The sequence below is a fragment of the Ziziphus jujuba genome, chromosome 7 (genome assembly GCF_031755915.1).
Source record: "Ziziphus jujuba cultivar Dongzao chromosome 7, ASM3175591v1".
NCBI classification, from domain to species: domain Eukaryota; kingdom Viridiplantae; phylum Streptophyta; class Magnoliopsida; order Rosales; family Rhamnaceae; genus Ziziphus; species Ziziphus jujuba.
In genome coordinates, this window is record NC_083385.1 from 16,745,242 (window position 1) to 16,762,603 (window position 17,362).

Consider the following 17,362-nt stretch of genomic DNA (forward strand, 5'->3'; position numbering starts at 1 on the left):
TATATATATATATATATATATATATTATAGTTTGGTAGTAACTGATTAATGCACCTAACTGATTAATGCACCTACTTGCTAAATGACTAAGGGTTTGGATAATCTATTTTCCCAAGTTTATTATTATTATGTTTTAAATAATAATAATAAATTTAGGGATTGATTGAAGAATTAAATGAGCCTGAACAAGGCTATTTTTTATTTCAGGGACTGAATAAGGTTATGAATTTAATTTTTTGAATAAATCAATATTTATGAAGGTTCACCATGGTTTGAATTCAAATTTGAAATAAGTAAATTTGTCTCAAATAAAGGGGAAAAAAATTGACTTCATTTGGAAAGGTTTCCATAGGTTAATGATAGAGTAAATCATGGGATTTAATGTTTTAACTCATGGATTTTCCTTATTCAACCAAAATAGTCAAAAGTCTATAATGTTGTATCAAGAAGAAGGACCAAACAGCTCACAACTCTCATTAATCAGACACATTACTATTTTCCTAGAATACTTCCTCATTACTTTTGGTTTTTGTTATATTTATTTTCTAAAAATTTCTTGTAATTTTTATTTTACAATATAATATCTCTTCTTTAGTTGAATATTTAAAGTCTTATTTTTGTAGGCAAAAAAAGAATATTTAATTTGATTGTTCTTGGTAAATTAATACACTCACCTTGATTTTGTCATATTTATATTTATTTTACCCAATTTTCATTATTTTTATCACCAAATTTCTTTTTCTTTCTCTAAGAGCATTTCTAATAGTTTTATCTATTGCTATATTTTTTTTTCTCATATCAATTAAAAAAAAAAAAAAACTCTCGAGTAGGTTTCTCTAAACATATTGTTAAGGTGATATAACAAGAAAAAATAAACAATGCCATTGTGACTCTCTACTTCTGGAGGGTTTGTTAGACATTTTGAAATTTCAAAAAATATAAAATTTTCATTAAAAATTCAAATTTTTTTTTAAAAGAAAACAAACTATTAAACTATTTAATTAATTAATAGTCATATATAATTTTTATACACATTACTATTGAAAAATAATTTTAAAATTAACTGTATATTTATACTATTTAAATTTAGACAATGCCAATTTTTGTACCACATAAGTAGAAACCCATGTTTACTATTGGAGATATTTTAATCCAAATTAGAGTGGCACGCTTGCAACATTTGAAGATGCCCAATTTGTTTCATGTTTGAAAAAATACCAAACAATTAGTAGAGAAAAATTATATACTAACTACATTTACAGTAAAACCTTTATAAATAAATTTTTATGGGATTATAAAAAATTATTCATTTAAAATGATTATTTATTTATCAATATATGAGTATTTATGAATTTAAAATGAATTTTACTAACTATAAAATATATAGTAATAAAGGAAAATATCAATAAGGTTAGATTAAATCTACAATCACGGAATTCATCACCATTTCATCAACAAATAAAAGAAAAAGAAATCAATAAAGAATTTTACCATAAAAAGAAATCACTATTGGAAAGGATCATATTAATAAATGCAAAAAAAAACTTTTGTTGAGTTGGCTAATTAGTTGTTCTCAACTTATGAAAAATTATGGATCAATTGATCAATTATTATTTCAAATCTGATATCATTTTCTTGTATATTTTGGGAAAAGCAAAAAAATTTAGAAGCATATTTGGGGGAAAAAAAAAAAAGATATGTAGGGTAAATGTTATATATATATTTATATATATTATATTTATGAAGGATTTTTTTAAAAATTATTATCTTATACATTTAACGAATTTATTCATTTAGTATATTGGTCTGAGTTTGAAATGAACAATTTTATTTATTTAACAAGTTTATTCGTTTATCGAACATTCATTATTTATAAATGTTTTACTATATTTAAAATATTTTCGCATCAATTGAATTTGTTATATTATAGCCTATGCAAAGTCACATTTTTTGAACTTTGGTTTCCACTTCAACAAGTCTCTAATAACAAGAATGCATAATATGACTTTTATGCATACTTTTCTTTTGTTTGGTCTTTTTAAAGCCGAATTCTTTTAATTTTTACAACTCTTTTTTTATATATGAGCTTAAATTACAACGTTTTTATATATGAGCTTACACTCTTATGTGTAAAACTTCTTCATACTAATTTAATTAGTATCCATATTACAAGTTCAGACAAACATGCATCCCTAAGCTTTGCCTTAGGTGTACATTGTACCAAAGCTCCAAACTCAGCCTACCTAGTATACGAAAGAAAAATAATTATTGTTAAGTGTACTGATCATAATTAGTGTCATGATAGCTAACATTGACTCAGAGCCAAAAAAAAAAAATGATATTTAACATTGACAATTTAGCTAAAAGAAAGTCAAAAGCAGCAGAGGTCGCAGCCAAGCTAGCAAGAATTATGCTTCTTTATCTTTTCTTCTTCAAATTTAAACATGTGATAAGACGGCAATGTCGATAATTAAAAAAAAAAACAAAAAAAAAAGTCAACTAAAGTTAATTAATAATCGTCAAGTTGGCTAGTCAATCATGGATTAATACTACTCGTGATAAATATGATAAATGGTAATACTTTGACAAAAGGAAAAAAAAAAAAAATATATATATATATATATATATATCTGGTATAATAACAGTACAACAATAACGATAACTTGGTTCAATGATAAAATTATTGAAAACATATTTCCATGTCTGAGATTCAATTATCAATTTGAAAATTCAAATCTCCTCAAGTTGTAATTAATAAAAGAAAAGGAAAAAGGCATAGTTAGGTAACAAGTACTAAAGCCATATATATTTGTGGTGTTTATTACATAAATTTTCCTCCATTTCACGGAAGAAGGATATTTGATTTAACTAGGATCCTTAATTCAGCTAATAAATATCTACTTTACTCAAGCCTAGCTCTAACTAAACCGGTTGGTACAAAGAGATCTATTTTTCCTAATAGCTTGTGTGGAATGGCCAGAAAACTTAAAGTTCAAGAATAACACCAGCGACTGATCCAACTCCAGCCACAACAGTAACAATAAGGCAAAAGAGACTCAACAAACGAAGAACAATCCATTTAGTTGACCACTTCTCAATCTTCTTGTGGACTATATACATTTCAACTGGAAAATATACTGTTAGGGGCCAAAATCCAATTGCACCCATAATTTCTAGTATACATCGAAGAATTGTAGCATCATTGATACAATGGTGGTTAGAGTTACAAAAGATGTGTTAGAATTTGTGAATCTAAATATATATATAATAAATTCTATTAATCATAAGTTACTAATCTTCAAATGCAGCCATTTATAAATTAAATTTTTAATCCTACAAAATAGAAAACAATGTAAAATAGTATCTATGGACACACTACTCTCAAACCACTCTCAGATCTCTGAAAACCCTAATATCAAAATACCGTATATATCATATGTTTGTTTGCTTGTCCTAGACCTTTTATAGTCTCGATAAGTCAGACTTACCCATTAATTTTTTAACACATACAAAATACTAATAATTTAATAATATAATAATAATAGGAAAACATGGATAAGTCAATGGGCTTATAAAAAGAGTTAGTCCTCCAGTCCAATGGACCAACTAGAGTCTTATAGAGAGTGTGTGATCAAGGGTCCTACTATAAAATAATAAAATAAGTCAGCCCCATTAATGACGTAAATAGGCCCTGTAAGTGAGTTATTGATTATACTATGTCCACAATTATTTATTTATTTAACATTCTCTCTCTTGGACTGTATAATCATCATCATATATAATCCAAACTCACTTACTACAGAATATCCCGAATCATAATACCGTTTCATCTAAATATATAGTATGCCGACACGACACAATAATATTCTAGACTAGATAATAGAGATTCTCTCAGTAAATCTCCCAAAATATAATACTATTTCAACTGAGTACTTTGCATGCCATAAACTCAGTCTAAGTAGTAGATATTTACCTAACCAAAAGCAATCCCCCAACACGCAATACCATTTCATTTGAGCATATTGTGTCTCGATAGGATACAACCAATATACCCAAACTAGGTAGTAGGGACTCACCATGACATCTGTGGATCAACATACACATATACATAGACTAATAGTCTCAACAGGCCTATAAATATAAGGAGAATAATATGTATAATAAAACATCTCATAGATAAATAATGATCCATATATATATATATCAATGTATCAAAATACTCAAAGAAATAAATAATACTCAACATGGATATTACTGCAAAGAATATAACAAACTCCCACTGACCCACAACAGTCTCAACTGCCTAATAATCCCATACGGGACATATGCTCCTCAATTATGCCTACTAGTAAGGCCTTGGTTAGTGGATCTACCACCATGCTGTAAGTAGGCGTGTGAACAACAGTAATGAGGCATTCTCCAACTTTCTCCTTAACCACAAAATATTTTACATCAATATACATCGCACCAGGAATACCTTTTAAATTATTGGAGAAAGATACTGCTGCAATATCGTCACAATACATCATAATATGCCTCTCAATGGATTCAACTACTCCCAAATCATGAAAAAAATTCCGAAGCCAAATTGCATGATGAGTAGCCTCATAACACGCCACATACTTTGCCTCCATAGTCGATGATGCTGTCACTGACTGTTTGGCACTCCGCCATACACAGCATCTCCTGCCATGATAAATATATAACCAGTGATAGATTTCTTATCATACACATAGCCTTTATAATCTGCATCACTATAACCAATTACATCAAGCGAGTTGGTACGTCGATATGTCAACATATAATCTTTAGTACTCTGAAGATACCTTAAGACCTTCTTAACTGCTTGGTAGTGAATAGTACTAGGATTGCTCATAAATCTATCAAGTACACCCACAACAAAAGCTATATCAGGGCATGTACAAACTTGAGCATACATCAAACTACCCACTGTTGAAGAATAGCCATCATTTCTCATCCCTATCCTCTCTTTATCATTCTTGGGACACTGATCCTTAGAAAACTTTTCACCATTTATGATCCGTACACTTTCAGGAGAACAATTATATATATCAAATCTCTTAAAAATTCTATCAATATAGGCTCTTTGAGACAACTGCAACACATGATTAACCTTATCTTGAACAATCTTAATGCCCAAAACAAAAGAAGCTTCACCAAGGTCTTTCATATCAAAATGGTTGCACAATATCTGTTTTGTCTCACCTAACAGGTCAGTGTCATTAGTAGCCAAAAGTATGTCATCAACATACAATACCATAAAAAAAAAAAAAAAAAAACTACTCCCACTGACCTTCATATATATGCACCTATCAACAATATTCTCCTTAAAGCCATTTTTGGTGACAACCTCATCAAACTTAAGATACTACAGCCTCGAAGCCTGCTTAAAACCATAAATTGACTTCTTAAGCTTACAAACCAATTTATCATTCCTTGTTTGCTGGAAGTCAACTGGTTGAACCATATATACATCCTCATACAAATCACCATTCAGAAAAGCAGTTCTGACATCCATTTGGTGCAACTCCAGGTCATAATGCGCCACAATTGCCATAATGATCCTAAAAAAGTCCTTTGCGGAAACTGGAGAGAATGTCTTTGTATAATCAATTCCTTCCTTCTAGCTAAACCCTTTGGCTACAAGTCTAGCCTTATACCTATCCACTTGATCATTAGAGTATCTTTTAGTCTTAAAGACCCATTTGCACCCTATAGGCTTGCTACCTAATGGTAACTCAACCAAATCCCAAACTCCATTTAATGCTATGGATTTCATTTCATCTTCTATTGTATCCAACCAAAAATTTGAGTGCGAACTGCTTATGGCCTCTTCATAAGTGATTGGATCTGAATCATCACTTATGTCAAAATCATGCTCCTGCAAGTAAACCTCATCAGGTATAGCTGACCTCCTCAAAGGTACATCAGCATCTACAATAGCTGGAATATCCTACCTTTCAACAACAAGTTCATCCTAATCAATTACTGGTTCATCAACTATTGGATTAATCACATCTCTATCAGGAACAACAACACTGGAAATGAATATATTTTCTTTTCTAAATTAAGGCTCCCTTGTACCATTGCTATCATCAAACTCAAAATAATCTTCAAAATAAACAGCCCTGTCTGATTCCACAATTCTGGTGGTGTGAGATGGACAAAAGAATCTTGAACCCCCTAGGTCCTATACAATAACCAACAAAATATCCACTTATAGTTTTAGGATCCAACTTTTTAATTTGGGGATTATAAATCTTTACTTCAGCTTTGCAACTCCATACTAAAAAATGGTGCAAATTAGGCTTTTTTCCTGACCACAACTCAAAAGGAGTCTTAGGAACAGATTTACTTGGTACTTGATTCAAAATATAAGCCGCTGTCTTTAAAGTCTCTCCCCATAAGTAATCTGGCAAATTAGAATTTGCCAACATAGATCGCACCATATCCAATAAAGTGCGATTTCTCCTCTCAGCTATACCATTTTGCTGAGGGGAACCAGGCATTGTATATTGCTCATTAATACCATACTCACGTAAATATATTCCAAAAGACTCTGGGTTCCATCTAGTCTCATCATATCTGTCATAAAATTCACTCTCTCTATCAGATTTGACAGCTTTTATTTTCTTATTCTTTTGAAGCTCCATCTTTACCTTAAACTCCTTAAAACCAACCAAAGAATCTGACTTCTCACGGATAAGCTCAATATGTCCATAACGAGAGAAATCATCAATGAAGGTAATAAAATACCTATAACCACCCAAAGCAGTTGGTATAACAGGTCCACATATATCAATATGGATTAATTCCAAAACATCTCCACTCCTTGCTGTCTTATCCTTTCTAACCTTAGAAGTTAATTTCTCTGTCAAACATTCAACAAAGTCGACAAGTCGGAAAAAGCAAGATTAGGAAGTATTCCATCCTTCACTAATCTTTTTATTCTGTGCCTAGAAATATGTCCCAAACGCTTATGCCATAATATTGAGGAATTATCATTAACTCTTGGACATTTAGAAGCAACAATAGGGGTAACAATAAAATTAACAGAATAATTAGGACTATTATTAAATAAATCAAGTCTATATAAATTGCCACATAAAGTTTTAAAACCAACAATTTTATCATCCTTATACATCTCAACTTTGTTATTTCCAAACAAAAAAACTAAAACCTTGACTATCCAAAAGTGAAATAAATAATAAGTTCTTCCTAATTGAGGCTACATAGGAAACTTCTTATAATTCCAAAACATATCCAGTGGCAAGCTTCAACTTGATTATTTTCATGATATCCACCTTCACTCTTGAGCTATTTCCCATACTAGCATGCTGCTCATGATTGGTTGGCCCCCTTTGTCTTATCATCTCCTTTCTTTTCTTGCTTTCCCTTTAAATGCCAACAATCTATCTTCTTGTGTCCAACTTTATTGCAGTAGTCACACCTTCCATTGAAGTAGGCTTTCCTTTCTTCTATGTGATGAGCTCCATCCCTAAGTCTTTTTGGCTTCATACCAGAAAACTTCTTCCTGTAAGGCTTAAATCCTTGTCTAGACTTGAATTCTTGTCCAGATTTGAATCCTTATCCCTTCTTTTGGAAAACCCTCTCAGACTTATCTACCTGGTGTGAAACTATAGAAACAGACCTCGACTTGCTTAGCTTAATATCATCTTCTTTCTTTTACAAGAATAGTAGTTAATTCCTCCAAACACAACCTTCTTTCTTAGTATTCAAACTAGATCTTATATTATCAAACTGAGATGGAAGACTCTTCATTATCGAATAGGTCAAGAACTCCTCTCCAATGTCCATCTTAAAGTCCATTAACTTATTATAATAAGAAAGAAAGTAACATAATATGGTGTCCCTTATTCCTTTAATTCCATCATATTTAGTATTATTCAAAAGGTCCAAATAATGATGCTTCTCATATATATCAAACTTGATAAATTTCTTTCCTATCTCTTCCAGAAATTCCTTTGCAGTTTCCACCTTTGGAATACTTGCATAAATTGATTCATCCATATAATTCTCCATCATCATCATGCAACACTTATTAGAATGCTTCCAATCCTCATAAAGTTTCCTATTTGCTGCACTATTCTCATCAATTGGTATCTCTAGTGGATCTATCTCCAAAGCCAAATCCGATTTCATAAAGGTCAAATTCATAACTAAAGTCTTCTTCCATTTCTGATAGTTTGTCCCATCCAATTTTATCTTGGCAGTCATAGGCAGGACATTCGGGGTGCTACTAACTGTGAAAATAGTAAGCATAAGAAAGCATTTAATATATATAAAACAATAACTATTTTCCAGCCTTTCAAAACAAAACATAAAATTAATATCGCTAGGGTTTTTATAGCACTAAAGATACCATTCCTCGGACCAGGGACAGTCAACCAAATAACCACAATCAAATGCATTGAACTGAATCATCGACATGGTAATTCAGAACCTACGATTCATGGCATTTAATCAACTTTCACTGCTATTCTAAATGTCATACAAAGCAACTAAAACCACCGACAGGATAGCTTAGTTAACCGTATAGACCCTGGTTAATAAATGGGAGAAAATAACATATTGGCAATTTTATGAAATAGATAAACATCAAACATCCCACTTATTATGCCAACACACATTACATTGGTACATATAATACAGACAAAATAAGTCTCACGACAGGTGAGCACCTATAATTTCATACTACTATACCAACTAGGCACAAAGCCTCTTTAGAAAAAGTTAACACAATTCAATTTTCAACCATAAATATGTAATTTAATTCAAATAATTTTGAATGGAATAAATAAGCAAACCTATAAATAATCAACAAATAAATAAATGACAATTCAAATTTTATAATAATAAAATAATAGATAAATAAATAATTTATCAACAAATAAAAAAATAAATGAGTAACCAATTAAAAAAAAGAAAAACAATTTTTTTTAAATTTTTCGGCTGCCGTCGTGCTGACGTCAGCACTAAGAACACCAAAAGCCTTGTCGTTTATTTCACCTTCTTCTTTCGATCGGGTTGGTTTTGACCCGGTTTCACTGCTAAACGGGTCTCGAATCGGCCTGTTTGACCCGGTCATAACTCTCCGTTTCGGCCACCGTTTTGGGCGATACCAGAGGCGCTGGGTTCTTCCGGTGACGGTAAATTGTTTCCCCAAGTCAATTTGATTCAAAAAACAACCCAAAACAAACACCAAGCACAAGAATCCATTCGGCCAAGGTTTCTCAAATTTTTTTATTTTAATTAGAGTTTCAGTCCAAAAATAACTCAAAAAGGAATTCAATTCTATCCAGAAAAGAAAAACCACAAAGAACCCAGCTTTTAATTCGAACTAAAACCAAAAATTACATATTTTGCACAATTTGATATGGACCTGATAACCACCAGTTTCGCAAAAAGACTATTTCACAGATTTTATTTTATTTTATTTATTTTTTTTAATTTTTAATTTTTAATTTGAAATAGCATATAGACATCATAAACCCAACGTATAATCTCAGATTCATCGAGGAAGGGGAATTAATTAAAAGGGGAATTAATTAAAATATAAACTTCATGTAATCAATTTACACGATCAAAGATCAATGGTGGAATAAAGCATAAAATCAATACAATGAAAATTACAAAAGAATTTATTATGCATATTAACCATACTTTCCAATACCAATTGTTAGAATTTGTAAATCTAAATATACATAATAAACTCTATTAATTATAAATTACTAAATTAAATTTTTAACCTTGTAAAATAAAAAATAATATAAAATAGTATCTATGTATATACTATTCTCAAACCATTCTCAAATCTCTGTAAATCCTAATATCAAAATACGGTATATATCATATATTTGCTTGCTTGTCTTAAACCTTTTATAGTCTCTACAAATCAGACTTATCAATTAATTTTTAACATATACAAAATACTAATAATTTAATAATATAATAATAATAAAAAAAACATGGATAAGTCAATGAGCTTATAAAGAGAGTTGGTTCTCCAGTCCAATGGACCAATTGGAATCTTATAGAAAATATGCGACTAAGGATCCTACTATAAAATAATAAAATAAACCAGTCTTATTAATGACATAAATAAATCCTGTAAATGAGTTATTGATTATGCTAGATACATAATTATTTATTTATTTAACAAGATGTTTGGAAAACCAACCAAAACAGGGTTAGGTTGAAAGATCCAAGCCCTGGGATGGAAATTTTGATTTGCTTGGTGATGAATTTGGATGTGTTACAATTTTTTGATACCCATTTCTCAGCAAAGGCAAAAATGGGTTGGCTAAACACTTGGTAAGCTCGAAGAAGATGGACTACTATGGCAATGTTGGCTATATCAAGAAGCCAAAATGGATTATGGAAAGCAAATCCAGTTAAGAGGCTTGTAGGGGCTAGATTTCCCACAGCTGCATATCCCAAGCAGCCACAAAGCATGTAGAAAATTGTTCACTGTTGTGCTTATTAGATTGGCCCGTTTCATTGTTGTGGCTTCTGAAGGTGGAGATTTAAGTGTATCTTGTTAATTAACAACTTTCTACTTTGGAAATAAAAAAATAAATAATTGAAATTAGCTGAATTTTTGGAACTTGATAGATCCTTAATATATATATATATACATATACACATATATATATATATATATATATATATATATATATATATAGCAATCTATTTATATGTTGGATTTGTTAATATTAAAGTAAAGATTAGACACAAATTTTAATGGGTTAACCTTGTCTTGTAAAAGTAAATTATAAATGGTTGACATAATATGTATATGGTAAATAAAATAAAACAAAGTTGATAAAATATATGTAATAAAATAACAGCTATTTAAATAAAATAAAATTGTATCACTATTCAGACATAAATAAAGATAGAAAAAAAAAATCCTTATATATATATATATATTATCCAATTAACTTAATTAAAAAATATACATACGATGATCAACAACTTACATGGATTTCTATAAGGAGTAGCAATAGGAAAAAGGACATGTCTCCAATTGCTTGGAAGCTCCTCCGTATCCTTTCACTCTGACTTACTACTCCCACACTTATTCCAGTGAGATTGCCCTTAATAGTTCCATTAGCTATATACAGTCATACATAAAATGGATGACAGATAAATCCAAGCCAATATTCCAACGGATTTTGATACATCAATGCATATTTATATAATATATGGTTTTATTGAAGAATTAATATTGGTTGCTCGATGACCGACATGCATTTTCCAGCCGTTCTATGGAAACAATTAGAACGATTTATGGCCCTGCATGTTGAATTTGATTAAGCTATTCCATTGAGCCAAGGATTATAGAACATGATTAATTAAGTTCTTTACTCTAACCATGAAAAATTAGAGAAAAAAATAATAATTATGGTAAATATTGTAGCTCACATCATGCTTATGGTGTTGAATTAAATTAATATTTGTGGACTTGGCATAATCAATTACTCACTTACAGGGCCTATTTATGCCATTAATGGGACTGGCTTATTTTATTATTATGTAGTAGGGCACTTGGTCACACACTCTCTATAAGACTCCAGTTGGCCCATTGTACTGGAGAACCAACTCTCTTTATAAGCCCATTGACTTATCCATATTTTTCCTAATATAATTATATTATCAAATTATTATTATTTTATGTGTGTCAAAAATTAATGGATAAGTCTGACTTGCAGAGACTATTTAAAGAGTCTAGGGCAAGCAGACAGATATACCATACAGTATTTGGAGATTAGGGTTTTTAGAAATCTGAGAGTGGTTTGAGAGTAGTGTGTCCATAGGCACTACTTTACGTTGTTTCTATTTTGCAGGATTAAAGATCTAATTTATCAATGGTTGCGTTTGGAGGTTAGTAATTTATGATTTATGAAATTTATTATGTATATTTAGATCCATAAAATTTCTAACAATTGGTATCAGAGCATGATTAATATACGTAATAAATTATTTTGAAATTTGTTGTTATATTGATATGCGGCCATTGAACTTTTATCGTGTATATTGATGACATGATATTTATTTTATAATTATTCTCTCGTCCTGTGATTCTGCTATTACATGCTTGTTTCCTGAAATCCAATATGTGAAATTCATCTGTGTTTACGGCTTGTTTGGAGATCCAAATTTTAAGGATGGAATTTTATTGATTAATTTCTCTTCTCTTGTGCAATAACGGGTTTATATTGAGTTTGTGCAAATTATGTGAATTTTTGTTTTAGTTCGAATTAAGACCTGGGTATGGTGAAAAATTCTTCTTTATTGTGTTTTATATTATTTATTATTTCTAATTGGATCTGAAAATCCTTAAAAAAAAAAATTGTAAATATCGGGCGTGTATATGTTTTCCAAAATTTTGGGAAAAATTTGTTTTGTATGAATTTATGATCTGGGTTAACTTGGAAATTGTTTTTCAGTTTGAATGGAGTGAATTAGATTAATCAATTTGGTTCAAAACCTTGTAAAAACTGTTGATTTTGAAACTTCCATGGCCGAATAAAAACCTTGCTTGGATGTTTATTTTGGGTCGATTTTGAATCAAATTGATTTATGGGAAACGTTGCCCAAGGGAAGGCGAAACTAATGCCGCCGGTATCGTCGGAAACGGTGGCCGGAACGGTGAGATATGGCCGGGTAAGACTAGTGGGTCGCGTGACCCGTTTGGACTGGAACCGGGTCACCCGTGACCCGTTTGGACTGGAACCGGGTCACCCGTGACCCGGTTGGGTGAAGAAGAAGGCGCGAACGACGTGCCGTTTGGGCTGACTGCTGACGTCATCTGCTGACGTCAGCACGACACGTCGTTTGCTGACGTCAGCAGATGACATCAGCAGGCAAAAAAAAAAAACTTATTTTTTTTTATTGATTTATTTGTTGTTTATTTATTAATTAATTTAGTGATTCAATTGTTCAATTTATTTATTTATTGTTTGTTTATTTGTTTAATTATCACATTCCAATTTTATTAAATTAAATTAAATATTTGTGATTGGAAAATTGGATTGTGTGAGCTTACCCAAAGAGGCTTTGTGCCTAGTTGGTATAATAGTGTGGGATTTTAGGTACTCACCTGTCGTAAGACTTATTTTATCTGCATTATGTGTACCAATGTAATGTATATTGGCATAGTAGATGGGATGTTTTATATTTGCCTATTTCATGAAATTGCCAATATGTTATTTTTCTCCCACTTATTAACCAGGGTATATACGGGTAATTAAGCTACCCTGTCGGTAGTTCTAGTTGCTTTGTATGACGCTTGGAATGACAGTGGAAGTTAATTAAATGTCATGTATTGCAGGTTCTGAGTTGCCCTGTTGGTAATTCAGTTTAATGCATTTGATTGTGGTTATTTGGTTGACTGTCCCTGGCCCGCGTAAGGGTATCTTTAGTGCTATAAAGACCCTAAGCAATATTTATGTTTGTGTTTTTGTGTTGAGGGGCTGGAAAATAGTAATTGAATTGTCTTAAATTTTTTGAATGTCTTGTTGTTTACTATTATTACAGCTAGTAGCACCCCAAACCTTCTGCCCATGACTGCCATGATGAAATTGGATGGGACAAATTATCAGAAATGGAAGAAAACCTTAGTTATGAATTTGACTTTCATGAAATTGGATTTGGATTTGGAGATAAATCCACCAAAGATACCGACTGATGAGAGTACTGCAGCAGCTAAGAAACTTTATGAGGATTGGAAACACTCTAATAAGTGCTGTATGATGATGATGGAGAATTACATGGATAAGGCCATATATGCTAGTATTCCTAAAGTGAATACTGCAAAAGGACTTCTTGAGAAGATAGGAAAGAAGTTTATCAAGTTTGATATGAATGAGAAGCATCATTATTTGGACCTATTGAATAATACCAAGTATGATGGTATTAAAGGAGTAAGGGACTATATTATGCTACTTTCTTCCTATTATAATAAGTTGAAGGATCTTAAGATGGACATTGGAGAGGAGTTCTTGACCTATTCTATAATGAGAAGTCTTCCATCACAGTTTGATAATACAAGGTCGAGTTTGAATACTAAGAAAGAAGGTTGTAGTTTGGAGGAATTGACTACTATCCTTGTCAAGGAAGAGGATGATATTAAATTAAGTAAGTCTAGGTTTGTTGCTATGGTTTCACATCAGGTAGATAAGTCCAAGAAGTTTTTCCAAAAGAACGGACAAGGATTCAAGCCAGGACAAGGTTTCAAGCCTGGGCAGGGTTTTAACCCCAATAGGAAGAAGTTTTCTGGTATGAAGCCTAAAGGGCCGAGGGATGGTGGTTTTCAGATTAGAGAAAGGAAAGAGTACTTCAATGGAAGGTGTGGATACTGCAATAAAGTTGGACACAAGAAGATAGACTGTCGGACCTTAAAGCTAAAGCAAGAGAAGAAAGGTAATATTTTAATGATTGAGACCAATATTATCGATGTGCCTATGAATTCTTGGTGGTTAGATACTGGAGCAACAATTCATGTTACTAATTCATTGCAGGGGATGATAAGCTGAAGGGACCTAACCAATCTTGAGCAGCATGTTTATATGGGAGATAGCTCAAGAGTGAAGGTGGACATTGTGAGAACAATCAAGTTGAAGCTTGCCACTGGATATGTTTTGGAGTTGCAAGAAGTTTCTTATGTACCTTCAATAAGAAGAAACTTGTTATCTATTTCTGTTTTGGATAGTCAATGTTATAGTTTTTTGTTTGGAAATAACAAAGTTGAATTATTTCAGGATGGTAAAGTTGTTGGTTTTGGAATTTTATGTGGCAATTTATATAAGCTTGATTTATTTAATAATGGTCTCAATTTCACTGTTAATTCTGTTGTTGCTCCTATTGTTGCTTCCAAACGCCCAAAAGTTAATGAAAATTCCTCAATGTTATGGCATAAACGTTTGGGACATATTTCTAGGCACAGAATGGAAAGGTTAGTAAAGGATGGGATACTTCCTAATCTTGATTTCTCTGATCTGTTGACTTGTGTTGAATGTGTGAAAGGGAAGTTAACTGCCAAGGTAAGAAAGGATAAGTTAGCTAGGTATGGAGATGTTTTGGAGTTAATCCACACTGACATATGTGGACCTTTTACACCAACTGCTTTGGGTGGTTATAGATATTTTATTACCTTCATTGACGATTACTCTCGTTATGGACATGTTGAGCTTATTCATGAGAAGTCAGATTCTTTAGTTGCCTTTAAAGAGTTTAAGGTAAAGATGGAGCTTCAAAAGAATAAGAAAATAAAAGCTGTAAGGTCTGATAGAGGTGGTGAGTTTTATGGTAGATATGATGAGACTGGAAGGAACCCAGGGCCTTTTGCTATTTATTTGTGTGAGTGTGGCATTGATGCGCAATATACGATGCCTGGTACACCTCAGCAAAATGGCATAGCTGAGAGAAGGAATAGAACTTTGTTGGATATGGTGCGGTCTATGTTGGCAAATTCTAGGTTGCCACATTATTTGTGAGGAGAGGCTTTAAGGACGGCGGCTTATATTTTGAATCAAGTTCCAAGTAAGTCCGTTCCTAAGACACCTTTTGAGTTGTGGTCAGGAAGAAAGCCTAATTTGCACCATTTTCGAATATGGGGTTGCAAAGCTGAAGTAAGGATTTATAATCCCCAAATTAAGAAGTTGGATCCTAAAACCATTAGTGGATATTTTGTTGGCTATTGTATAGGATCTAGGGGTTCAAGATTCTTTTGTCCTTCTCACACCACCAGGATCGTGGAATCAGACAGGGCCATTTATTTTGAAGATGATTTTGGGTTTGGTGATAGTAATGGTCCAAGGGAATCTCAATTTAGAGAAGAAAGTGTTTTCATTCCCAGTATAGTTGTTCCTGATAAAAGATATTGTTGATCCAGTAGTTGGTCAGAATGAACTCATTGTTGAAGAGCAGGATATTCCAGCTATTGCAGATGCTGATGTACCTTTGAGGAGGTCACAAAAGATTAGGAGATCAGCTATTCCTGATGACTATGAGGTTTACTTGCAGGAGCATGAGTTTGACATAAGTGATGATTCAGATCCAGTCACTTATGAGGAAGCCATAAGTAGTTCAAACTCAAATTTTTGGTTGGATGCAATGGAAGATGAAATGAAATCCATGGCATCAAATCGTGTTTGGGATTTGGTTGAATTACCAGAGGGTAGCAAGCCTATTGGGTGCAAATGGGTCTTTAAGACTAAAAAGGACTCCAATGGTCAAGTGGAGAGGTATAAGTCTAGACTTGTAGCTAAAGGGTTTAACCAGAAGGAAGGAATTGATTATACAGAGACTTTCTCTCCTGTATCCACAAAGGATTCTTTTAGAATCATTATGGCGATTGTGGCGCATTATGACCTGGAGTTGCATCAGATGGATGTCAGAACTGCTTTTCTGAATGGTGATTTATATGAGGATGTATATATGGTTCAACCAGTTGGTTTCCAACAAACAGGGAATGGTAATTTGGTTTGTAAGCTTAAGAAATCTATTTATGGTCTTAAGCAAGCTTCAAGACAATGGTATCTTAAGTTTGATGAGGTTGTCACCAAAACTGGCTTTAAGGAGAATGTTGTTGATAGATGCATATATATGAAGGTCAGTGGGAGCAGTTTTATATTTCTGGTGTTGTATGTTGATGACATACTTTTGGCTACTAATGACACTGACCTATTAGCTGAGACAAAGCAGATGTTGTGCAACCATTTTTGATATGAAAGATCTTGGTGAGACTTCTTTTGTTTTGGGCATCAAGATTGTTCGAGATAGGACTAATTATGTATTGCAATTGTCTCAGAGAGCTTATATTAATAGAATCCTTAAGAGATTTGATATGCATAATTGTTCTCCTGGAAGTGTGCCGGTTACGAAAGGTGAAAAGTTTTCTAAGGATCAGTGTCCCAAGAATGATAGAGAAAGGATGGCAATGAAGAATGTTCGCTAGTCTTCAGCAGTAGGTAGTTTGATGTATGCTCAAGTATGTACACGGCCTGATATAGCTTTTGCTGTGGGTGTGCTTGGTAGATTTATGAGCAATCCTGGTCCTATTCATTACCAAGCAGTTAAGAAGGTCTTTAGGTATCTTCAGGGTACTAAAGATCATATGTTGACATATCGTCGCACCAACTTTCTTGAAGTAGTGGGTTATAGTGATGCAGACTTAAAGGTTGTGTGGATGATAAGAAATCTACCACTGGTTATATATTTATCATGGCAGGAGGTGCTGTGTCTTGGTGGAGTGCCAAGCAGTCAGTGACAGCATCCTCGACTATGGAGGCAGAATATGTGGCGTGTTATGAGG